Source organism: Dromiciops gliroides, chromosome 6 (genome assembly GCF_019393635.1).
Source record: "Dromiciops gliroides isolate mDroGli1 chromosome 6, mDroGli1.pri, whole genome shotgun sequence".
In the NCBI taxonomy this organism is placed as follows: domain Eukaryota; kingdom Metazoa; phylum Chordata; class Mammalia; order Microbiotheria; family Microbiotheriidae; genus Dromiciops; species Dromiciops gliroides.
Genome location: NC_057866.1, coordinates 130869632 through 130897314, shown reverse-complemented (window position 1 = coordinate 130897314; position 27683 = coordinate 130869632).

The window sequence follows — 27683 nt, the reverse complement described above, 5'->3', positions numbered from 1 at the left end:
AAAACAACAGAACCAAAACAAAAGAAATAGTATGGTTCAATCTGCATCTAGATTCAACAATTCTTTTTTTTCTGGATTTGAAGAGCATTTTCCAACATGAGTTCTTTGGAACTATCTTAGACCATGGTATTGCTAAGAAGAATTAAGTCTACCACAGTTGATCAACACATAAAGTTGTTGATACTGTCTACAATGTTCTCCTGGTTCTGCTCATCTCACTCAGCATCAGCTGATGTAAGACCTTCTAGGTTTCTTTGAAATCTCCCTGTATATCATTTCTTACAGCACAACAGTATTCCATTCCATTCATATACCACAACTTGTTCAGCCATTCCACAATTGATTGGCAACCCCTCAATTTCCAATTCCTTGCCACCACATAAAGAGCAGCTATAAATATATTTGTACATGGGGGTCCTTTTCCCTTTTTATTATCTCTTTGGGGAAAAGACCTAATAGTGATATTACTGTGTCAAAGGGTATGCACAGCTTTACAACCCTTTAAGCATAATTCCAAATTGCTCTGCAGAATGGGTGGATCAGTTCACAGCTACACCAACAATGCATTAGTGTTCCAATGTATCCACACCTCCTCTAACATTAATTATTTTCCTTTTTTGTCATATTAGTCAATCGACATGTGTCAGGTGCTACCTCAGAATTGTTTTAATTTGAATTTCTCTAATCAATTGTGATTTAAAGCATTTTTTCGTATGGCAATAGTTAGCTTTGATTTCTTCATCTGAAAACTGCCTGTTCGTATCCTTTGACTATTTTGCAGTTTGGGAATAACTTGGATTCTTATAAATTTGATTTAGTTCCCTATATATTTTAGAAATGAGGCCTTTATCAGAAGTACTGGCTATAAAAAATGTTTCCCAGCTTTCTGCCTCCCTTCTAATTTTAGATGCATTGCTTCTGTTTGTACAAAAAATTTTTGATTTAATGTAATCAAAATCATCCATTTTGCATTTCATAATGTTCTCTAACTCTTGCTTGGTCATAAATTGTTCTTTTCCAAAGTTCTGAGAGGTAAACTATTCCTTCTCCTAATTTATCTATGGTATTACCTTTTGTACCTAAATCATGTACCCATTTTACCCTTATTTTAGTTTAATGTGTAAGATGTTGGTCTATGCCTAATTTCTGCCATAGTCTCTTCCAGTTTTCCCAGCAGTTTTTCTCAAATACTCAGTTCCTATCCCAGAAGCTGGGGTGGATGGGTTTATCAAACAGCACATTACTAAAGTCATTTACTACTTGTGTCTCCTGTGCCTAAGCTATTCCATTGATCTACCACTCTATTTCTTATCCAGTACTAAAGAGTTTTGATGACTGCAGCTTTAAAGTAGAGTTCCAGATTTGGTACAGCTAGCCCAACTTCCTGCGCATTTTTTTTTCATTAGTTCCCTTGATATTCTTGACCTTTTGTTTTTCGAGATCAATTTTATTATTTTTTCTATCTGTATAAAATATTTTTAGGTTGTCTGATGGGTATGGCACTGAATAAGTAAGTTAATTTAGGTAGAATTGTCATTTTTATTATATTAGCTCAGCTTTCCCATGAGAAATTAATATTTTTCTAATTATTTAGATCTGATTTGTTTTGTTGTGAAAAGTGTTTTGTAATTGTGTTCATAGCATTCCTGGATTAGTCTTGTCGAGTAGACGCCCAAATATTTTATATTATCTACTGTTACTTTAAATGGAATTTCTCTTTCTATCTCTTGCTGCTGAACTTTGTTGGTCATGTATAGAAATGCTGATGATTTATGTGGATTTATTTTATATCCTGCTACTTTGCTAAAGTTGCTAATTGTTTCAAGTAATTTTTGGGTTGATTCTCTAGGATTCTCTAAGTATAGCATCATATCATCTACAAAGAGTGATAATTTGGTTTCCTCCTTGCCTATTCTAATTGCTTTAATTCCTTTTTTTCTCTGATTGCTAAAGCTAAAATTTCTAGTACAATTTTAAATAGTAGAGGTGATAATGGACATCTCTGTTTCACCCCTGATTTTATTGGGAACACCTCTAACTTTGCTCCATTACATATAATGCTTACTGATGGTTTAAGGTAGATACTGCTTATTATTTTAAAGAAAGCTCCACCTATTCCTAAGCTCACTAGTGTTTTTATTAGGAATGGGTGCTGTATTTTGTCAAAAGTTTTCTCTGCATCTATTGAGATAATCATATGATTTTGTTTAGTTTTCTTATTGATATGGTTGATTATTTTGAAAGTTTTCCTAATGTTGAATCAGCCCTGCATTCCTGGAATAAATTCCACCTGGTCAAAGTCTATTATGCTGGTGATCACTTACTGTAATCTCCTTGCTAATATCTTATTCAAGATTTCTGCATCAATATTCATTAGGGAATTTGGTCTATAATTTTCTTTCTCTGTTTTGGCTCTGCCTAGTTTTGATATCAACACCATATTTTTGTCATAAAAGGAATTTGGTATAACTCTTCCTTCACCTTTTTTCCAAATAATTTGTGTAATATTGGAATTAATTGTTCTAAAACCCATCTGGCCATGGAGATTCTTTCTTAGGGATTTCCTTAATTCCTTATTCAATTTCTTTTTCTAATATGGGCTTGTTTAAGGATATTATTTCTTCTTCAGTTAACCTGGGCTATTTGTATTTTTGTAAATATTTATCCATGTCATTTAGATTGTCAAATTTATTGGCATACAGTTGTGGAAAATAGTTCCTAATTATTGCTTTAATTTCCATTTCATTGGTGGTGAAATCACCCCTTTCATTTTTGATACTGGTAATTTGGTTTTCTTCTTTTTTTTTAAATCAAATTAACCAATGGTTTATCTATCTTATTGGGTTTTTTCATAAAATCAGCTTAGTTTTATTGATTAATTCTATAGTTTTCTTGCTTTTAATTTGATTAATTTCTCCTTTAATTTTCTGGATTTCTAATTTAGTATTTAATTGGAGATTTTTAATTTGTTCTTTTTCTAGCTTTTTAAGTTTCAAGACCAATTCATTGATCTCCTCTTTCTCTTTTTTATTGATGTAAGCATTTAGAGATATAAAATTTCCCCTTTGTAGTGCTTTGGATGCATCCCATGAGTTTTGCTATGTGGTCTCATTATTTTCATTCTCTTGGAAGAAGTTATTGATTAGTTCTATGATTTGTTGTTTGATCGATTCACTCTTTAAAATGAAATTATTTAGTTTCCAATTAATTTTCAGTCTACCTTTCCATGGCTCTTCATTACATGTAATTTTATTGCATCATGATCTGAGAAGTATGCATTTACTATTTCTGCCTTTCTACATTTGACTATGAGGATTTTGTGCCGTAATACATGGTCATATTTTTAATATGTGCCATGTACCTCTGAGAAAATGGTATATTCCTTTATATCCCCATTCTATTTTCTCCAGACATCTATCATATCTCACTTTTCTAATATTATCTTCACCTCTTTGACTTCTTTTTATTTATTTTGTGGCTAGATTTATCTAATTCTGAGAGGGGAAGATCCAGATCCCCCACTAGTATAGTTTTGGTGTCTATTTCCTCTTGTAACTCATTTAACTACTCCTCTAAAAATTTGGATGCTATACCACTTGGCACATACATGTTTAGTATTGATAATACTTCATTATTTATAGTACCTTTCAGCAAGATGTAGTTTCCTTTCTTATATCTTTTAATTAGGTCTATTTTTGCCTTTTCTTTGTCTGAGATAAGGATTGCTACCCCAGCTTTTTTTAATTCAGCTAAAGCATAAAATATTCTGCTCCAACTTTTTACTTTTATTCTATGTGTATCTCTCTGCTTCAAATGTGTTTCTTGTAAACAGCATATTATAGGATTCTGGTTTTTAATGCAATCTGCTATTGCCTTTCGTTTTATAGCACATTTCATTCCATTCATATTCACAGTTATCATTACTATTTCCCTCCATTATATTTACCTCCTTTGTACTTCCCTTCCTTCTTTCACACTATTCCTCCACACCAATGTTTTGCTCCTTACCCCTGCCTTCCCCAATCCGCCTTCCCTTTTACCAGCCCCCCTCCCTTTTCTTTATCCTTTTTCCCCACCTTCTGCCATCCATTCTATCAGTGCTCCCATTTCTCCTGACCCTTTAAAGTCCCTAAAGAAAAATGTCAATAAGTTCAAGAGGCAGAACTAAGATGGTGGAGAGAAGCCAGAAAGTTGCCTGAATTCTCCCAAGTTTACCTCAAAAACAACATTTAATCAAGTCTCTAAATGGATTCTGAGATTACAGAACTTAAAAAAAACCAGAGAGACACAATATTTCAACTTGTGATAATTTGGAAGACTTCAGGAAATGTTGGTCTCACTAGGTCAAGGTGAGAGCATAGCACAGCTCACAGTGCAGTGCTGCACTGAGAGGGTCTGAGCAAGTCAGCAGGAAGCTCTTGGCCACAGTAGAGCAACTGAGCACCCTTGATCCTGGCTCAGCAATCTGGTGGTGCACCAGGCCAGTGGTGAGATCTACCATTACTAGCTTAGAAGGCAGGCTGTGAGCTGGAGGGCCACCCACAGGACAAGCGTGACCAGGCCTGGCCACTCTAGTGCACTGGGAGCAAGCCTAGGGTGGTGAGAAATCCAGAAGCCATAGAGGCCATAGAGTAGAAATCCAATGACACAGCCCCTACACCCCAGCACAAGAAGCTTGAAACACTCACTTTTGTGCCCAGGAGCAGACCTCAACTTTTAAAAAAATAAGCTGCAATATGAGTAAGAAACAGAAGAGGGCTCTTACAATTGAGAGATTCTGTATGGATAGGGAAGAGCAAAGCAGAAACTCAGATGAGGACAATATGCTCAAATCACCCACATGTGAAGCCTTGAGAGGGAAAATGACTCGATCTCAAAACCAAAAAGCTTTCTTGGAAGAGCTCAAAGAGGATTTTCAAAATCAATTCAAAGAGGTAGAAGAAAAAATGGGGAGAGAAATGAAAGCAACACAAGAAAATTATGAAAAAAAGAATCAGCAGCATGGAAAAGGAAGCACAATCCTTGCACTATTCATTTGGCCAAATGGAAAAGGAAGTACAAAAGCTTACTGAAGAAAACAATGACTTAAAATTTTGAATTGGACTGTTGGAAGCTTATTACTCCATGAGACACTAGGAATCAGTCAAGCAGAAACAAAAGAATGAAAAAATAGAATAAAATGTAAAATACCTCATTGGAAATACAATTGATCTGGAAAATAGATCCAAGAGAGACAATTTGAGAATAATTGGACTACCTGAAAGTCATGATCAGAAAAACAGTATAGACACCATATTCCAGGAAATAATCAAGGAGAACTGGAACTACCCTGATATTATAGAATCAGAGGGTAAAATCATCATTGAAAGAATCCACCAATCATCTCTTGAAAGAGGCCCCTAAAGGAAAACTCCAAGAAATATTGTAGCCAAATTCCAGAATTATCAGATGAAGGTGAAAATACTGCAAGTGGCCAAAAAGAAGCAATTTAAATATCATGGAGCCTCAGTCAGCATTGCACAGGACCTGGAAGCTTCAACATTAAAGGATCACAAGGCTTGGAATGTGATATTCCAGTAGGCAAAGGAGCTTGGGTCTCAATCAAGGATGAATTACCTAGCAAAACTGATCATTCTCTTTCAGGGAAAAAAGATGGGCATTCAATAAAATGGGGGCTTTCAAGGTTTGTTAGTGAAAAGACCAGCATTGAATAGAAAATTTGATCTTAACATACAAGACTCAAGAGAAGTTTAAAAAGGTAAATGGGGGAAAAATTATTCAATATGGTTAAACTATTTACATTCCTACATGGGAAGATAATACTTATAACTTGAGAACTGTATCTCTATTTGGACAAACAGAAGAAGTCTACATAGAGGATATAAATATACATGGTCTTTGATGTGATGATATAAGAAAATTAAAGGGTGAAAAAAGAAGTTTATGGGGAGAAGAGGAAAGGGGAGGTGGAATGGGGTTAATTATATCATATAAAGAGGTACAGAAAACCTATTACAGGGAAAGAGGGGAAGGAAAGAAGGGAAAAGTGAACATTGTTTCAACTTTTCTCTCATCGAATTTGGTTCAAAGAGGTAATAACATGTTCATTCGGATAAAGAAATTGAGCTGCTTATCTCTTTTATACAGTTCTGTTTCTATTTTTTGTTTCATCTTGTGAGAAATAATCATTAATAATTGATATTTAGAGCATACTGTCATCTCCCCTTCATTTTTTTTAGTCCATTCTTCCTCCCCCATTCAAGGTCTGGGTTGTTCTTGAAAGTAGGATTCATTTGAGTCAGCTCAGACTCAAGCTTACAAAGGAGTCTTGGATAGAGACAGATTATTTTGACTGGATAGCTGAAGGACTTTACTGATGATTAAATCATACTTACATGGAAAGGATTTTATCCTGATCAACTTGAGTTGGGGAGGGGGAAGGTCTACATTTTTTCCCTGATGTCATCTTCTCCACGAGCTGAGTGACCTGAGTCCTGTATTCCCAGACCTCATTGTTAAAATAACCCACCTCTATCCATGTCAACCAATTAGATTGGATTTTTATTAACCAATTGAATGTTGTTGCTATGTAATGGACCTCCTACAGTTGGAAAGGTATATGAACTGTGACCCTATGATCATGAACGTCTTGGTCTGAGGGAGATGGCCAAAAGACCTTTTTTTATTAATAACTCTGTCCTATTAATAAAAATAATTACATTTCCCCAAAACTATCTCTCTAAATTTTGTCACAGTTAGAATTGATGATGATGATTACTATCCCTGCCTATTTTATTTCAGTTAAAGCATATTTTTTGACCAAGCCCTTTATTTTAAGCATGTGTGTTTTTTTGTTTCAAGTGTGTGTCTTGTAAACAACACATCACTGGATTCTGTTTTCTAATCCATTTTGCTATTCTCATCAATTTTATGTGAGCTCATCCCCATTCACATTCATAGTTATGATTGTTGCATTTCTCGACATTCTATTTTCTTCTGTTTATATTGCCTTTCTTTTTACCCTGTCCTTCTTTAAAAGTCTGTTTTACTACTCACCACTGCCTGCCATAATCCACCCTCACTTTTATCATCCACCCATATCTCTTATCCTCTTTTCTTCCTATTTTGCTAAGATAGATTTTTATACTTAAGAATATTTTTTGTGTATATATATATATACACGCACATGCATATGCACACATGCACATATGCACAAATGTTCATATGTTCATATGTACATAAACATATGTACAGAACTATTATAAATATCTAAATAAAATATAAAGGGCATATCAGGAAAACAATATTCATACAGAGAAAGAACTGAGAAATAGAAGTTTGTATAGAATAATTTTTTATATATAAACATATACATACACACATATACACACACATAAACTCATTTACATGAAAACTTTTTATATATATTTAAAAGGAATAACAAGTTATACATAATGGATTTGCAGTTTCATATATAATCATATTTTTATTATGCTATATTATGGAAATGCTTGTTTTATTCCATAAATTAATAATAAAAGAAATAATTTTTTTTTAATTGGAAAGCTTAGTGGAAAGCTCTTTTTTTGTGTGTTTTTTTTAATCTATTTAATGGTAAGTCCAGAAGAAGCACCTCCAGATGAGGCTGATCTATCCCATAGGAATTCACCAAATCATATCTCCTGGCATGTTGAACACCTTTCCATTGAAGAAGTTCTACAGAAGCTCTTGAATTTTAAGAATCTCAGTGGAACCACCCACCAAAACAATGTCACGAATCTGTGATTTTTCTAGCTTGACATCGCTTAGGGCCCTTTCCATAGGATCCATTGTGCCAAGGAAGAGGTCAGGATTCAGCTCTTCAAACTGGGATGGGTGATAGAGAGAAGGAAATCAATACTTTCATAGAAAGAACCAATCTCAATAAAGCACTGAGTGCTGGAAGAGATGGTAAGCTTTGCAAATTCAAAAGAAATGCCCAAGATGGGAGACATGCCTCTTATTCCCACTGATGTCCTTCTGGTGTTTTCACTTAAAATCAATAATGAAATTAAGTTGTTAAGGTCCTCCCCACCCAAGTAAGTGTCCCAAGCTCTGGATATGATCTTCAAAAATAAGAATGGAGAAATCAAAAGTGCCACCTCCAAGGTCAAAGATCAATACAGTTTTCTGGGCACCAACCTTTTGGTCCAAACCATGAAGTATAGTAGCAGTAGCTGACTCACAGATGATTTGGAGAACATTGAAACCTGTAATCGTTCTAGCATCTCTGGTGGCCTGACATTGGAAATTATGGAAGTAGGCTAGTACTGTGAGGACAGCATTTTTGACAGTCTTCCCAAAGGAAAGCCCTGGCAATTTTTTTCCTCTTTTTTTTTTTTTTTGGCAGGGAAATGGGGGTAATTGACTTGCACAGGATCACATAGATAGTCAAGTGTCTGAAGCTGGATTTGAACTCAGGTCCTCCTGAATCCAAGGCTGGCAGTTTATCCACTGCACCACCTAGTTGACCCAAATTTTTTTCCTCTTGGTCAAGACTATAGAAGATACTTATGGATAGAAACTTTTAGGCTCCCTTTTGTACTGCACTTGGACCTTAGGTCTTCCTGTGTCATTCCCCACCATGAAAAGTGAATGCTTTATATATAACTGTACAACTGTATCATCAAATCTGTGACTGATCAGCCCTTTGTCATCAAAGACTCTGCTGGGGATTAAGGAAGAGAGTTCATTGAAAATTGATTCTTTGCATCAGCACTGATTAAAGGTTCTGTGTCAGTGAAGGTGAAATAGCTTGGGTGTTAGCAATGATCTCCACTTTCCCATACTGGAAAGTTCCCACACAGAAATTAGTGGTGACAAGATCTCTGTCGAATGTATGTCCCTTAAACACGATTGTTGGGGTATCAGGGATCATAGCTTACCACTATGCAGTAAAAAGGATTGCTACTATATGGAATTAGACCTCCAATAATTCTTAAATCATGTCTACAAGATCCGTTTTTCAGGTCAATTGTTTTTCCAATAAATTATTTCACATTTTCTTCTAATCTTCATGGTAGATTTACCTGGGAAATGAGGGCATAAGTTACTTGCCCAAAGCCACACAACCATTGTGTGTCAGAGGTAAGTCTTGACTAAAGATCTTTTTGATTTCTAGGTTGAACTTTCAGCCAATATACTACCCTCTCTCTCAGGTTAGCCTCTGTACCTATAGCAAGCTATGTGTGGTAAGCAACATAGTGATATTAGGACTTGTCTCTATGTGTCACATTCAGATTTTTGAGCAGACTTATATGTGAGACAGATCTATATGTGTGTGTATATGCACACATTTTTATATGTGTGGGTATATATATATATATATATATATATATATATATATATATATATATATATATGTGTGTGTGTGTGTGTGTGTGTGTGTGTGTGTGTGTGTGTAAAGCAGAAGGTCCTCCATTTAAAATAGGCACATTTCTCAAGGGAATTTTCAAGCTGAAAGTTTCAAGAAAATCTTCACATCAGATTGGATCAAATAATGCAAAAATAACCAAGCCAGTTGGAAGGGAAGCATTAGAGATCATTTGGCAATTGTCACCAGCTCATTATAAGAGAGGATACTGCTAAAAAGAAAATGGAGAGTTACAGTTGATATTTAAAATATTGGAAAATGGTAGCTATAGATATTACAGAAGCTGAGTAGGTGGGGTGTATGTGGGTTTAATAAGCATATGTTTGAGAATTTGAGCTTTAAATATAAATAAGAAACATCTCAATTAGATACAGAATCAACAGAGTGTTCTGGCATTTTATTTCTACTGTTTCTACGGCAGAGAAAAATTTTGATGCTTATTTTCATTGATTTAGAAAAGAGGTGCATTTCAATGAATGAAGAATGTGGTTTGGAATGGCCCAAATCATGGAGTTTAGAAGACACCAGACTGTAAATGAATGTTAGCAATTAGAATTTGTTGTGAGTAGTATTAACCTATGTAGAGAGTTGATAAAAGGATTTCCCTGCTTCATTCAATAAGCTTAGAAGTCAGGCAGACTTTCTGACTTTTCAAAAACATCTTATTCTCCAAGGCATGAAAATTCTTTCTGTCCCTCCATTGAGATACTAAAGTCATCTGCTTAAGTCTCAGTTAATGGAATCCCCTCCTCCTTCCTCTCCTCCTCCCACCTTGAATTGCTTGGTTTATAAAAGCACCTTGTCATTTTCTGGAGAATGGGTTTCACCAATGACACTTGTGCCCAAGATAAATTGATTAGCACAGCCTCTTGGAGAATGTCAAGACCCTGGGGAAAAGTTTCCACTTCTGGAAAGGGAGGAGAATTGTATTGGTTGCTTACAGGTTATTTTGAGATATTTATGTATTTTTTGTTCCTCTTAAGCCACGGATTCTTAATTATTTTTGTGCTGTGGACTCCTTTGGCAATCTGATGAATCCTGTAGATTGTTTCTCAGAATAGTGTTTTTAAGTGAAATACATATTATTACAAAGGAAAACAATTGGCATGTGTATTGTATGTATTTAAATATTTATATATTACATGCATACATATCTATGAATCATATATAATTATATTACATTTTAAATTAAGTTCATGGACTCCCAATAAGCCCACCTGATTTCATTTTCTATGGCATGAAATAAAAATTGCCTGTATCCCCTAAATTAATCTCTTGTTTCAGAACAAATAAGAGAGTTAAGGGTACTTTTACCCACATCCTTTGAGACATAGACATTATTAAATATGTATATTATATGTTTTATTATATGTATATTATATTATACAATATATAATATTATATGTATATTAATTTTTTTCCAGAGGATACTCTGAAAGGAAACCATATGAGCCAAAGAGAGTATAATATTTTAGTTCTACTCCCCCAAATCAGATTTGATTCATTGGAGCCTAGAAATTGGTGGTATTGGCCCATGGGTTTTGCTATAAAATATGTGGTTCTATTTCTTTGATCACAAAGACATGAAATATTTTCTTCAAATTTTCATCTTTGTATGCAAAGAAACAGTAATTTATTTAAAATCTATTTATTGCAGTAATAACTTCCTTTTGCTTTTTGAAAACAATACTTATTTTCCCAAGTTCGTAACTAATAGGAATACATTATAACTTTAGAATTCTAAAGGAAAACAGAAATCATATCTGAAGTATCTTAAAGAGTAAGAAAGCTTTGAATAAAATTATGAGTCAATTACAAAAGAGCTTTCTCGTAAAGGTAATTTTTCTACAGAACAACTGTTCTATTGCAGAAAGAACATTTCCCCTTCACCATGCAATTTGGAGATTAATTAAGTATTTTTCTGAATCTTTTTATTAACAAATGGAGATGAAGTGGATCTAGTTTATATATAGTTACTCCATTTGTTCACTTAAAAAAAAAAAACTAGTTCCAATTATCTTATGGCCACATCTACATGTTGGGTAAGGAGATTGCACTTAAGGAATAAACATGTAGGGAAGGGACTGAATGTCATTCTCTTAATGATGAGACTGCATTTATCATGTAAAACACTTTATAAATCACTGTAGTAGGAACCATTGTGTTCTGTCATATCAAGGTTAGGTTTCCAGGCAAACCAGTCAATTAGTCGTTGTTGAGACAACCAAAATGATATGTTGCTCAGGGTGGCCCTAGAGAAAGCACCATAAACATAAATCAGGCATTTTCAGTTCTCTAGTTCTGTCCAGGTTTAAAAGCAATACCTTATATCATACCCAGGTGTGTGTACTCAGCTTCTGATAACTATTTGGCTTTTAAGGGATTTCGAATACTTGGAGAGCAGCTGGAGACTCTGACCATGAATGGGTATCATCAATTCCTTATGGACTGGTATTATGACAAAATGTATAGATGATCAGTTCCTTTACTTCAACTGCTGCTTCATTGCATATATCTCCCAAACCAATATGTTGGTTTTCTGATGAAGTTTGGAGCATTTACATTCATTTATGAAAGAAAAAAATGATTACCTTTTTTCTATCTCTTTACTAAAAGGCCTAAACAGGATCGAAGTTCTCAGAGTTATTCCAGTTTAAAATAGTCCTATCTGAAAGTCTAATTACAAAGCAGTTCAGGAAAATCAAGTTTAAATATCAAAAAGTTTCAACCAGAGGATTATGTCCCATCTTAAAAAAAAATCACTGAAAGGTGGGAGACAAGGCTACAAAGCATGAATGAGGTGGTAAATAAGATGACTAAGAAATATCCATGTCCTGGAATACAGCTTCAGTCCTCTATTCCTGCAAAGAGCAATATGAGATATTTAACATTTTTTGTAGCAAACAAATCACTTTAATTGAACACAGTTTTCATTTTAAAACAAGCTTTGGAGCTTAAGGCTGAAGTCCTCCAGAGAAAATGGTCCTGTGATTTATATCAGCACTGTTCGAACTCAAAGCAATTTGCAAGGTTGCACATGAATAATGCAGGGTGAAAATGGCACAAGCGAAAACCATTGAAAGAAAGTAAATGAAGTCCCATTAAAAATGGAATATATAGGAAAGTACTCTAATTTGAATTATTCACCAACGCTAGTGATATTGCAAGAGGAACCACAGATCAGTGAATATTTCAGTTTTTAAGATGGGGTTGTTGTTGTCCACTTTATAAAGAATTTCATCTTCCAGAAGTAGGAAAGGGAATGCAAAGTACATTAAAGCCTATGAATATGCACAAATGTGCTGGGGTTATTCTGAAAAGAAGTAATGAGAGGCCTGTTGAACTCTCTGACATACAGCTTCAGCTTGTTGACTCAAAATCCACAGAGGCAGCATCTCTGCCAGTCCAAGAGTTAAAAAGTCAACAGTCCAGCAGAAAATTTTACTTTGTGAATGGACTTAAACTGCTGAAGACTATCGTGATGGGCTGTATAAACTGGAAACATTCCAAGTACCTCTGGAAAAGGACACGTCTTAAATATGCTAAGGATAAAAATAGTGTACAGACTTTTTTCTACATAAAACAAAATACTGTATCAGCCTATAGTTGACTAAATAAGCCAAGGATTGAACAAGAAATAGGGATAGGTGATTTTTGTAACAGGTGATGATCACAGTAATTAAAGGGGAAATACTTTAAATAAGATTTTAAGTTATCAATTGTCTAAACACATTCACGCAGATAAAATGTTACTATCTATAGATCAAGTGCTAGCATTTTTATCTTTTTCATTATTTTTAGCTGTCTCTCCATCATGGGCCCAATATTTGTAATAAGACTGTTTTAAAAACACAGACCTGAAAGGTCAACATGGTCTACAGGAGTCTGATATCAACAGTGCCCTAACAAAAAGCAGGACAAAAAATTTCTAAAGATTCTGGGAACAAAGCCAGTTGACCATTGTTGAAGCAATGACGGGGCTGGGTATGTGTGAAGAATGTTTAACCAGAGGGAACCAAAGAAGCTGAGGCATGGTTAGTTGACATCATGCAACTACAAATGGGGTACTCCATTTCAACTAACCATAACATACTTAAAAGCTAAAGTGAAACACAACTCCAAACAAAGCAGCCTCTCTGAGGACTGCTGAGAAACAAGGGTTTCTGAGAAACCACCTAATTCATAGTAATATTAAGTGTAGTGGATCTTTTTGATTAAGGACAACAAAGAAATGTGAGTCAACAAGACATAAACCAAATGGCCAGGACTGCATACAATGATCCCATATAGTTCAAATAGAGAGTATCTTTATAATCCAGTTAAACTAATTATTTCATTTCACATGCTGGTGAAATGAAACTCACAGTGATGTTTGCAACAGAAACTTTTGCTTTCAGCTTGCTATGACAACCCATTTGTTTTGGCATATTTTAGTACTATTCTTAGTTGTAGACATGCTACATGACTAGTAAACCTTTGTTGAAAATGAGGCTGGGAATCATATCTTCACTCCAATGTTTTATCTTCTGTGAGCTTTGACTTTTGTGAGCTTTGAGTCCCTGTTCCCTTGTCCCTTTAAAGAGTTAACTCGTGTTCAAGGGACCCAGAACCTGACTGATATGGGGAGGTTCATCTTGAGCATCATTTTTCAATGAGAATCTTTGTCATTCTCTTACATATTAAAATGCAAACAACTAATTGAACTATTACAATGTGATTGGACTTTTCAAAACCAAAATTAAATAAGTGTATTACATTAAAATATCAATGTGGCTACATGTCTATATGACTGCAATTTTGATAGTGCTCAAATTAGTCTAGAACAGCTAGATGGCCCAGTGGATAGAATGCCTAGTCTAGAGTAAAAAAAAAATGCTTCTTGGTGAGTTGAAATCTGGTCTCAGATACTTACTAGCAGTGTTACCCTGGGCAAATCACTTAACCTCTGTTTGCTTTAATTTACTGGAGAAGGAAATGACAAACCACTCCAGTATCTTTTCCAAAAAACAAAAAAACAAGAGTTGGAAACAAATGAATAACCAAAATTAGTCTAATGGCATCTTTTAATCTCTCTTTAAATGTATGCAGGGGAAGAAGCTTTGTTATTTTATATCAAATACAAACCATTAATAAGAGAGACTTTTGCAATATTATTATTTAATAAATAAACATACTTTTTTCTCTTTCTTTCTTTCTTTCTTTCTTTCTTTCTTTCTTTCTTTCTTTCTTTCTTTCTTTCTTTCTTTCTTTCTTTCTGGGCAGGACAATGAGATTTAAGTGATTTTCCCAGCGTCACACAGCTAGTGTCAAGTGTCTGAGGCCAGATTTGAACTCAGGTCCTCCTGAATCCAGGACTGGTGCTTTAACCATTGTGCCACCTAGCTGCCCCATAAATGACCATACTTTATATATGACCACTGCTAACTTCAAAATTTAAAAATAAGGGAACAGAGGCAAAGAGAGGCTGTGACTTTACAGAAGTTCAAACACATATGAGTGTATTGTGAAGTTCAGAAGTCTGGCATAGTGAGAAAAAGCATGGACCAAATGGGAATCAGGACATCCACGTTCTCATACTTGTTTCTTTGTTAACTACCTGAATCATGTAAAACAAATTAAGTAAATTGTTACACAGTTAGAATATTTGAACTAGCTTGGATAAAATTATAGACTGGAATTTTTGAAAACAGATTTCTCCCCATCGTCATAGATGAAAGGAATTTACTTTTCTTTTTCTTTCTTTCTTTCTTTTTTTTTTTTTGTGGGGCAATGAGAGTTAAGTGACTTGCCCAGGGTCACACAGCTACTAAGTATCAAGTGTCTGAGGCTGGATTTGAATTCAGGTCTTCCTGAATCCAGGGCCCATACTTTAGCCACTGTGACACATAGTTGCCCCCTACATGAAAGGAATTTAAAAAAAATCTAGAAGCTAATAAATCTTTCCTGACTAAAAAATCTTTCAACCTATTTCCTGCATCTTGGTCAAGAATACAACCATTCTTCTAGTCATTCAGGCTTACAAGTTACAAGTCATCCTTAAATATTTTCTTTTTTGTTTGTTTGGGTTTTTTTTAGTTTGACAATCAGTAAAAAACCACAAACTTTTCAATATAAAAAGAACAATAAAGATGACTATATAATGTGTCTGGCCTGGAGTCAGGAAGATTCATAGTCCTGAGTTCAAATATGGCCTCAGACTCTTACTAGCTGTGTGACCTTGGGCAAGTTATTTAACCCTCTTTGCTTTAGTTTCCTTATCTGTTACATGAACTGGAGAAGGAAATGGTAAACTACTCCAGGAACTTTGCCAAGAAAATTCCAAATGGGGTTACAAAGAGTTGGAAACAACTTTATGTTTTGTATATACATTGTGTGTGTATCTACATGTGGGCATGTACATGTGTGTATGTATGTACACTTATGTATGTACATATGCTTATATGTATGTATATACAGATTTATGTGTATATGTAATTTTAACAATGTCCCTTTCTTTTCTTCTGTGAATTTAAAAAATGTTCTCTGCTTTTTATGTACACTCACTACCACCTCCCCCCAAAAAAGGATCTGTCCTTTGCTGGAAATACATATATGGGCACGCACACACACACATATCTCATTCTCATTTTGAGCATCTGCTTTATCACCTCTCTGCCAAGTAGTGATAGATAGGATTCATCATAAATCCTTTGAAGTCACCATCATTCACTGCTTTGATCAGAAATCTTAGGTCTTTTAATTTTTTTTTCCTCACCAGTGCTTCCTGTCTCCATTCTATCCTGTACAAAACTTCCCAATTGAGAGCCCTAAAGCTTGGTTTTGGTCATGTCACTACTCCAACTTAAGAAGCTTCAGTTGTTTTCTATTTTCTTTAGGACAAAACACAAAATCCTCAGTTTACTATTTAAAGGCTTTGACCATCTGGATCCAGCCTGCTTTTCAAGAATAATAACATAATATCCTCCTCACTCACTCTGTGCTTTAATCAGACTAGCCTATTTGCTCTTCCTAATATTGATGTTCCATTTTCCACCTTGATTGCTTTGGCATGTAGGAAATAGAATATTCTCTTGTCTCTACCTGGAATGTTCTTGTTCATCCCTTCTGTCTCATGGAAACCCTGTCTCCCTTCAAGGTCCATTTCAACCAGCATCTTCAAGGGGCCTCTAGTATTTCCAAGTTCCTAACACCCTTCCCCAAATCACTGTGTATTTTATATATATCCTACTTAATTATTAACAAGCATATTGTACACTCCTAGTATAATATAAACTCCATGAGAGCAGGAATTTTCTCAATTTTGTAAATATATCTACCTTACTTAGACTAGGTTCTGGCATGACAAATGTTTAATGATTGACTGAAACTTCTGTCAATGGAAATAGCTTTTCATCTGTTTTCCATAGCTCTTGAGCCATTTCCTCCTTAATTTCCTGATGTGTATGAATAAAGTCAATTAGTGGCTACCATTTTTAAACATCAAAAATAATGGAATGGGTATTTTTTTCTGATAAAATTACCATTTAAACTCAAGAATTTGCAGGTGTATGACTTTTCATTTAGGATTTTTTTTCTTCCCCACCATGTGAAAGTGCTTTATTTAAGTGTGTAAGTGATTCTGTTTGTTTCCACAGGTTGATCTGTAGGGTGGTACACAAGTATCCAATCAAACAATGTTAAGCCAAATTCTTTATCATTTGGTAAAATACACTTCTTACAAGTCTGTGCATGTCTTTCAGTTGAAATCACCACATTAAGCACAATAGACTTTCTCCATTTTACTTCATGAAAAAAAAATCAAGAATACATACCTACACACATATACATCTATCCATCCATCTATGCATGTATGCATGCATTCATACCTATGCATACATACATTCACATGCACATGATAGAAGCTATCTTTGATAAGGGAAAAATCAACTTAGTAAGTTTTGCATCAAGCAGAGAAGGAAACAAGAAAAATAACAGTGGGGCAACAGAAAAGAATGAAAAAACTATCATTTCTCGTTTGAATTAGCATTTGAAATGCTAATTAAATGGGATGATACTTCCACTTTTTCCATTTGAAGCCACTTGAAAAGCCTATCTGATTTTAGACCAGTTAAGTGTAAATTTCTAGTGACTTGGGGAAAATAAAATACTTTAACCAAATTATTTAAAGTGGAATTGGGCTTAAAGAACCTCTTTTGACATTTAACTGTATGACATACATGTTCACTTTCTGTTGCTCCAGGGAAAGTTTGTCATCACTTAAAATTATTATCTAAAGCAGATAATTATTTAAGCTTCAAAGAGTGGGATGATTTAGGGAATAGTTGATGGCTAAAGGATACCTCTTCTTCAATACTTTGTACATTTTATGTATTTAGTTATCTGTAGTGATGTTCTTCCCCTCCAAAAGGATGTAAAGAGAATGGATCTTCCCTTCCCCTTCCCCTTCCCTACTTTTTGTACCCCTCACCTTAGAATATAAGCTCATGTAGAGTGAGGATTGTTTCTTTGTACTTTTGTCCCCAGTTTGCACATGGTACATCCTTAATAAATACTTGCTGCTTGATTTTGATTTATTCAGTCCTATAAAGTATGCAAAGCACTATACACACATTATCTCATCTGAGCTTTACAAAAACCTGTCAGGTAAGTGGTATTGTTATTGACATATCCATTTTATAGATTAGCAAACTGAGGTTCAGGGAAAGACTAAGTCATTTGCTGATATTATAGAAAACAAGTGTCAGAGGCACTGATATTTTCTGACTCCAAGCTTTCAAATGCATACAATATATCAGATGCATATATACTTCCCTGTTTATTTAATATGTACTTGTTAATATTTAGTATTCAGAAGGTATGGTGCAGTGTGTCAGCAAGGTGCCACGCCCTTTTTCTATAAAAGATCATTATCAAACAAATCAGCAATCAGTTAGGAAAAAACGTGGTTCTGTTTTGCCTCTTGTTCCTTGATTGTCCCATTGTGATCAAATCTATCTGGAATCATAGCTTTTGGAAGGGCAGCTCAGGGTGAGCTTCTGCTTGCCTCTATTGGGTGCTTCCCTTCAAGTAGCCAAGTTGGGTTCGAAATGAGGTACGTTCCCAATTATTGGGCATGATTCAATTTCCCAAACATTTGTCATGCTGTAAGTACCTATAATTGTGGCCACTTGATTCTGCAGGGTGGGTTGTTTAAATAGAATAATAGCTTGGTTTAAGACAGTTTCATCTTACAGTGAATCTGTGAGAGATTTCTGTAGATTTCAGCTGCCACAATTCTGGTAAAGAAGGCCAAGGGGAAATAATCAAAGCTAGCTAATAGAATATAGTGCAATGCTATTTTTTTCAGTGTATCAATGGAACATAATATAAGAGAAAAAGAGAATATTACAACTTGTTGATGTACTTTATATCATCTAAGCTAAATATCCTCTATTACAAATGATGAAACTGAGACACAAAGAGGTTATATGTTTTGTACAAGGTCTTGGATCTGGTTAATAGAAGGATAAAGACTGGAGCCCAAGCTTCTGAATACCCATTGGGCTGATCTTTCCATTTCATTTATTTGTTTCTTCAAGTGTACATTCTGTTTATAAGACTTATCCATGAAAAATGTTTTCTATCTCCTTCATATCATGAACACTTCTCTTATTAAGTATAATTCCCCAAAACATAGCTCTTTGGGATTGAAGCTATATTAGAAGCTTGGTATTCAAAATTCTATCTTTTGCATCTTTAAGATGCTATTCTCTTTCTTGGTTCTCCTACACGTCTGACTACTTCTTAGTTACCTTTGAGAAATTACCATTCATATTACAACTAGTAATTTTAATATACCCAAAGACTTTCTTGAACTCTTTTTTTCTCTCAATATTTATTTATCATCAGGTTTGCTCAATTGAAGTATTATTCCTATTTAGATAACTCCCAGATTAATCTACTAAGCCTGTTTTTCTCCTGAGTCCTACCGCATCACCAATTACTTCCAAACTGTATGTCCAAGAGACATATCTTTTACCCCAAACTCATCCATTTCCAAAAGATTTATTTTTGTCAAAGATACCACCATTCTTCCAAGCACTTAGTTTTGTGACATTAGCATCATCTTTGATTCCTAAGTCTGTTTAGCTTCATATCCATTCAGTTGCAAATTTGGCTATTTGTAACTACATTTTTCATACATGATCCCTTCTCTCTATCATACCTTTTTATATTGAGCCCCAAACAACCTTTGCCTATACTATTGAAAAAGTCTATTAATATATCTCTCTGGGGGCAGCTAGATGGCGCAGTGGTAAAGCACTGACCCTGGATTCAGGAGTACCTGAGTTCATATCCAGCCTCAGACACTTGAAACTTACTAGCTGTGTGACCCTGGGCAAGTCACTTAATCCTCATTGCCCTGCAAGAAAAAAACAAAAACCAAAAACCAAAACAAACAATATATCTCTCTGCCTCAAGTCTCTCCCCAGCTTCAACACAATTCTTTTCAAAAATTTTCCAAAGTGATTTTTCTTAGTCTCACAGTTGATCTGGCTATATAATTCCCTACTTAATAAAATCCCATAAGTACCTATTGTATCTTGAGTAAAGTATAAATTCTTCTGCTTTTCTTTCAAACCCCATTACAAGCTGGTTCTAATAATCTTTTCTTTAACCATATGCCTTAATCCCCTTTTCATGACACATTAGGCAAACCGGCCTTCTCTCAGTTTCTCAGCTAGATACTAATAATAAATGCTTGTTAGATTGATCATCAAATCATAAAAACTATTTAGTATTTACTAAAAATAGGAAGGAAGAACAGTGCAACACAGTAGATAAGCAAGAAACACAATAAAAAAGTAGTTTCTTACTGTTTATTTAAACAAAAGAACATGTTATCATAATGAAAAACTTCTTGCTTAATAGAAAATGTGAAAATTGGAAAGAAATGTGGCATAAATTAGTTTTATGTCAACATTTTTGTCACATGCCTCAGTGAGTATAAAATGGGCATGTGGCTTACATATAAAAAGGCCATAACACAGAAAATTAAGAATAGAAAAATATCTAGCACCTTTCATAATGATGGACAATGGGAGAATTCCTAAATAAGTGAGAGGGTAACAGACATTGTAATAGCCAAAATAGAGTATTAGAAAGTGGTTGGATATGATAGATGAGTAAAAAGAAAGAGCCAAAGTTGATACTAAGATACTTTCCTCTTGCCTACAGGCCAATGAAACTGGAAAAGATAGTAGTCATCTTGGCAGAAATAGAAAACCTTTTAAATAAGAGTAAACTTTAGAAGACACAATGGTAAATTTATTTTGAGGCATATTAAGTTTATGGAGTCTATAGGGCATCAATAAGCGATGACATATCTTTTCAATATATGTGCATGCATATGTATATTTACACATTGCATACATATGTGTCTACAAACATGCATAGACACCCACATATATCTCTACATGTGAACACACACATATATATGCATGAATGTGTGTATATATACATGCATATATACATACACACACTCATGTATGTTTGTATGTATGCAAGTAATTAGTATAAAGTATATAATTATAAGTATATACTTAGTATATAATAGTATATAATCAGTATAAAGTATATAACTATATGTAAAGAATATAAGAGTATATAATCAGTAGAAAGTATATAATTATATATAAAGAATATAATAAAGTATAAAGTACATAATTAATCCCATAAAATTTTGGATCATAGAAATAAAAGTGCTTGAGACAGGTGAGAAAAGAGGGCTCAAGACAGATCTCTAGAATATACCCAAAGTAGCTACAATGTGGATATTGACACTTGGGGGCAAAGCCAAGATGGTGGAGAGAACCAAGAAAGTTCCCTAAGTTCTCCCATGCTTCCCCCCAAAACAACATTAAATCAAGCCTCTAAACAGATTCTGGAACTACAGAACCTACAAAAAGACTGAGATACACAATCTTCTTAATTGAGATAATTTAGAAGACTTCAGGAAAGGTTTGTCTTATTTGGGTGAAAAGGAAGGGTGGCTCAGCACAGCTTGGCACAATGCTGCTTGGCACAGCTGACAGCAGCATGGGGGTCTGGGCAGGTCAGTCAGATGTGCCTGGACACAGCATAAATGAGTTGATGAGGTCCCTAGGTCCTGATTCAGAAGGCTGGTGGCAAAACAGACCATTTGTCAGACTGGTCATCCCTGGCTGGAAAGGCAAACTGTCAGCTAGAGAACCACCCAACAGTCAAGTGCAACTTAACCAAGCCATCCAAATACAGGGTGCGAGCCCAGGGTAGTGAGGAATCCAAAAGCCACAGAGGTCTCAGAACAGAAACCCAGTGACCAGGCCCCTATCCCCCAGCATAAGAAATGACCCCTGTGCCCAGGGGCAGAGTTCAACTTTATAAGTTTAAAAATAGGCTACAATATGACTAAGAAACAAAAAAGCACCGTTACCATTGATAGCTTCTATGGTGAAAGGGAAGACCAAAACACAAACTCAGAAGAGTTTGTCAAAATCATGTGAGAAGATGATCTTGTCTCAAAACCAAAAAGTCTTCTTGGAAGAACTCAAAAAGATTTTTTAATCAAATGAGAGAAGTAGAAGAAAATTGGGAAAGGAAATGAAAGAAATGAGAGTTATACTGGAAAAAAGAAGTGCAAAAATTGACTGAAGAAAACAATTCCTTAAAAAATACTATTGACTCAGTGGAGAAAATGGCTAAATGGAAAAGGAGATGCAAAAGCTTACTGACGGATATAATGCCTTAAAAATTAAAATTGGGCAGATGGAAGCTAGTGACTCCATGAGACACCAAGAATCTGTCAAGCAGAATCAAAAGACTGACATACATTTTTTTTCTGAATACAGTTTGAAGTATGATTTGATTTGTTAGCTCCTCTTTCTAAAGGTATTTTGTCTATTTTCTTTCACAACCTGACTAATGAGAAGATGTTTTGCACAATGGAACATGTATGACATGTTGAATTTCTGGACTTCATAGGGAGGGATCAAGAGGGAGGGAAGAAGAAAATTTAGAACACAAAGTTTTTTAAAAATCAGTGTGAAAAGTAATGATGAGCAGGAAGATTTCAGAGAAACCTGGAAGGACTTATATGAACTGACGCTGACCGAGAGGAAAAGAACCAGGACATTGTACATAGTAACAGCAACATTGTATGATGAACAATGGTGATAGACTTGACTCTTTTTTGCAATGCAATGGTCCAAAACAGCTTCAAAGAACTTCATGATAGAAAATGTTCTCAACATCCAGAAAAAACGAGCTGTGCTTTATGAATGCAGATTGAACCATAGTGCTTCTACTTTTGGGCTGTTTTTTTCCTCCTTTGTTGAGGTTTTTCCCTTGGGCTCTGACTCTTTCACAATATGACTAATATAGAAATAATTTTAATGTGATTGCACTTTCTGTCTTGAGGAGGAGGGAGGGAAGGGAGGGTTGGAGAAAAATTTGGGGACTAAAAATACTATGAAAACAAATGTTGAAAACTATCCTTTTATGTAACTAGAAAATAATAAATACTGAAAAAAATTTTTTTTTCACAGAGTCAAAATCAGGATTACACAGGACCTGGCAGCTTCTACATCAAAGGATAGGAAAGCTTGGAATATGAGATTCCATGGGGGCAGGTAGGTGGTGCAAAGGATAAAGCACCCGAACTAGATTCAGGAAGACCTGGGTTCAAATCCAGCCTCACACACTTGACACTTACTACCTGTGTACCCTTGGGTAAGTCACTTAACCCTCATTGCCCTGCAAAAAAAGGAATATGATATTCCAGAAGGGAAAGGAGCTTGGATTACAACCAAGAGTCAACTACACAGCAAAATTAAGCATTATCTTTCAGGGGAAAAGATGAACATTCAAAAAATAGAGGAATTCCAAGGTTGCCTGAAGAAAATACTAGTACTGAATGGAAAATCTGATCTTCAAATATAAGAGTCAAGGGAAGTATAAAGAGGTAAGCAAGGGAAAAAAAAAAGGTTGTTCAATGAGATTAAACTGTTTACATCCCTATGAGGGAGAATAATAATTTTAACTCTTGGGAATCTGTATCTATATTAAGTTGTTGTTATTAAATTGACTTTGATATGATTATATAAATGGGAATGGGGGAAGAAAGGGCAGCGGAGGTGGAATGGGGCTAATTACTTCATATGATTCAGCAAAAAAAAAGAACCTATTTCTTTTTTTTTTTTGGTGGGGCAATGGGGGTTAAGTGACTTGCCCAGGGTCACACAGCTAGTAAGTGTTAAGTGTCTGAGGCTGGATTTGAACTCAGGTACTCCTGAATCCAGGGCCAGTGCTTTAACCACTGCGCCATCTAGCTGCCCCCAGAACCTATTTCAATAGAGGGAAAGAAGGCATGTGTGAGCATTGTTTCAACCTTACTCTTATCAGATTTGGTTCAGCAAGGGAATAACATACACACATTTGTATAGAGAAATTTAGCTTACTCTTTAAGCAAGTAAAAGAGTAAGGGGGCAAAGGTAGTACTGACAGAAAGGAGGATAGAAGCAGGGGAAAAAAGGGGGAAAGACAAGGAAAACCAGCGGACAAAAGAGAGGAAAGATTGAGGAAGGCAGTAGCCAGAAGCAGGACAAAAAAAGGGGAAAGAAAAGAAAAGCCAGTTGATAAAAGGGGGGGGCAGATGAAAGGAGGCAGTGGTCCAAAGCAAAACACTGGTGAAGAGGAATAGGGTGCAAGAAGAAAAAAAAAAAAGACTACAAACAAAGGGGGAAAGATAATGGAGGAAAACAAGCAGTTAGTAATTTTTTTTTAGTGAGGCAATTGGGGTTAAGTGACTTGCCCAGGGTCACACAGCTAGTGAGTGTTAAGTGCCTGAGGCCAGATTTAAACTCAGGTACTCCTGACTCCAGGGACAGTGCTCCATCCATTGCAGCACCTAGCTGTCCCACAGTTAGTAATCTTAACTGTCAACGTGACTGGAATGAACTCTCCCATAAAATAGAAGCAAATAGCAGAGTGGATTAAAATTAAGAATCCTAAAATATGTTTACAAGAAACACATTTGAAGCAGAGAGAGAGAAACACAGAGTAAAGGTAAAAATATGGAACAAAATATATTATGCTTCAGATGAAGTAAAAAAAGGAGGTGTAGCAATCCTTATCTTGGACAAATCAAAAGCAAAAATATATCTAATTAAAAGAGATAAGGAAGGAAACATTGCATACATATGTGTGTACAAACATGCATAGACACCCACATATATCTCTATATGTGAACACATATATATTCATGAATGTGTGTATATATACATGCATATATACATACACACACTCAGTGGGGGATCTAAACCTTCCCCTCTCAGAACTAGATAAATCTAAACACAAAATAAATGAGAAAGAAGTTAAAGAGGTGAATATAATATTGGAAAAGTTAGATGTGATAGATATCTGGAGAAAACTTAATGGGTATAGAAAGCAATATACCTTTTTATCAGCAGTACATGGCACATACTCAAAAATTGACTATGCATTAGGGCACAAAAACCTTGTAGTCAAATGTAGAAAGTCAGAAATAGTAAATGCATCCTTCTCAGATCATGATACAGTAAAAACTTACATGTAACAAAGAGCCATGGAAAGGTAGACTGAAAATTCATTGTAAACTAAATAATTTCATTCTAAAGGATCAATGGTTCAAACAACAAATCATAGAAACAATAAATAACTTCATCCAAGAGAATGACAATAATGAGACAACATACCAAAACCTATGAGATGCAGCCAAAGCAGTTCTTAGGGGAAATTTTATATCTCTAAATGCTTACATTAATAAAAAAGAGAAAGAGGAAATCAATGATTTGGACATGCAACTAAAAAAGCTAGAAAAAGAAAAAAATGCAAATCCTCCATAAACTAGTACATTAGAAATCCTAAAAATCAAAGGAGAAATTACTAAAATTGAAAGCAAGAAAACTATAGAATTAATCAAAACAAGAGCTGGTTTTATGAAAAAAATCAATAAAATAAAAAACCTTTGGTTAATTTGATTAACAAAAAGAAAAAAAGAAAACTAAATTACCAGTATCCAAAATGAAAGGTGTGAATTCACCACCATTGAAGTGGAAATTAAAGCAAAAATTAGAAGCTATTTTGCCCAACTGTATGCCAATAAATTTGACAATCTAAATGAAACGGATAAATATTTACAAAAGTACAAACTGCCCAGGTTAACTGAAGAGGATATAAAATCCTTAAATTAGCCCATATTAGAAAAAGAAATTGAGCAAGCCATTAATGAACTCCCTAAGAAAAAATCCCCAGGGCCAGATGGGTTTACAGGTGAATTCTACCAAACATTTAAAGAACAATTAATTCCAGTATTATACAAATTATTTGGAAAAAAAGGTGAAGAAGGAGTTCTACCAAATTTGTTTTATGGCACAAATATGGTGGTGATACCAAAACCAGGCAGAGCAAAAACAGAGAAAGAAAATTATACACTAATTTCTCTAATTTGTTTTTAATTTATTTTTTTAGTGAGGCAATTGGAGTTAAGTGACTTGCCCAGGGTCACATAACTAGTAAGTGTTAAGTGTCTGAGGCCAGATTTGAACTCAGGTACTCCTGACTCCAGGGCTAGTACTCTATCCACTGCGCCACCTAGCTGCCCCTCAATTTCTCTAATGAATATTGGAATGCAGGGGTGGTTCAACATTAGGGAAACTATTAACATAATAAACCACATCAATAAGAAAACTAACCAAAATCATATGATTATCTCAATAGATGCAGAGAAAGCTTTTGACAAAATATAGAACACATTCCTAATAAAAACACTAGAGAACTTAGGAATAGCTGGAGCTTTCCTCAAAATAATAAGCAGTATCCACCTAAAACCATCGGCAAGCATTATATGTAAAAGAGATAAGTTAGAGGCCTTCCCAATAAGATTAGGGGTGAAACAAAGATGTCCATTATCACCTCTATTATTTAATATTGTACTAGAGATGTTAGAGTTAACAATCAGAGAAGAAAAAGGAAATAAATGAATTAGAATAGGCAAGGTGAAGAAAAAACTATCACTCTTTGCAGATGATATGATGGTATACTTAGAGAACCCTAGACAATCAACTCAAAAATTACTTGAAACAATTAACAACTTTAGCAAAGTAGCAGGATATAAAATAAGTCCACATAAATCATCAGCATTTCTATACATTATCAACAAAGTCCAGCAGCAAGAGATAGAAAAGAGAAATTCCATTTAATGTAACAGTAAAATACTTGGATGTTTACTTGCCAAGACAAACCCAGGAACTATATAAACACAATTACAAAACACTTTTCAAACAAATCAAATCAAATCTAAAAAATTGGAAAGATATCACTTACTCAAGGATAGGCTGATCTAATACAGTAAAAATGACAATTCTACCTAAATTAATTTACTTATTCAGTGCCATACCAATCAAACTACTTTAAAATTATCTTATAGAGCTAGAAAAAATAATAACAAAATTCATCTGGAAAAACAAAAATTCAAGAATATCAAGGGAAATATTGAAAAAATACAAAGGAAGGTGGGTTACCTGTACCAAATCTGGAGCTTTACTATAAAGCAGCAGTCATCAAAACTATCTGGTACTGGCTAATAAATAGCTAATAGGCATTGGAGACACAGTAGTAAATGACATTAGTAATGTAGTGTTTGATAAACCCAAAGATTCCAGCTACTGGGATAGGACCTCAGTATTTGAAGAAAACTGCTGGGAAAACTGGAAGATAGTATGGCAGAAGTTAGGCATAGAACAACATCTTACATCTTATACTAAAATAAGGTCAAAGTCGATACATGACTTAGACATAAGAGGTGATATCATAGGTAAATTAGGAGAGGAAAGAATAGTCTAACTTTCAGATCTTTGGAAAGAAGAACAGTTTATGACCAAACAAGAGATAGAGAATATTATGAAATGCAAAATGGATGATTTTTAATACATTAAATTAAAAAGGTTTTGTAGAAACAGAAGTGATGCTTCCAAAATTAGAAGGGATGCAGAAAGCTGGGAAACAATTTTTATGGCCAGTACCACTGATGGTCTCATTTCTAAAATATATTGGGAACTAAACCAAATTTATAGGAATCCAAGTCATTCCCCAATTGAGAAATGGTCAAAGGATATGAACAGGAAGTTTTCTGATACAGAAATCAAAGCTATCTATTCCCATCTGAAAAAATCCTCTAAATCACTATTGATTATACAGATGCAAAATAAAACAG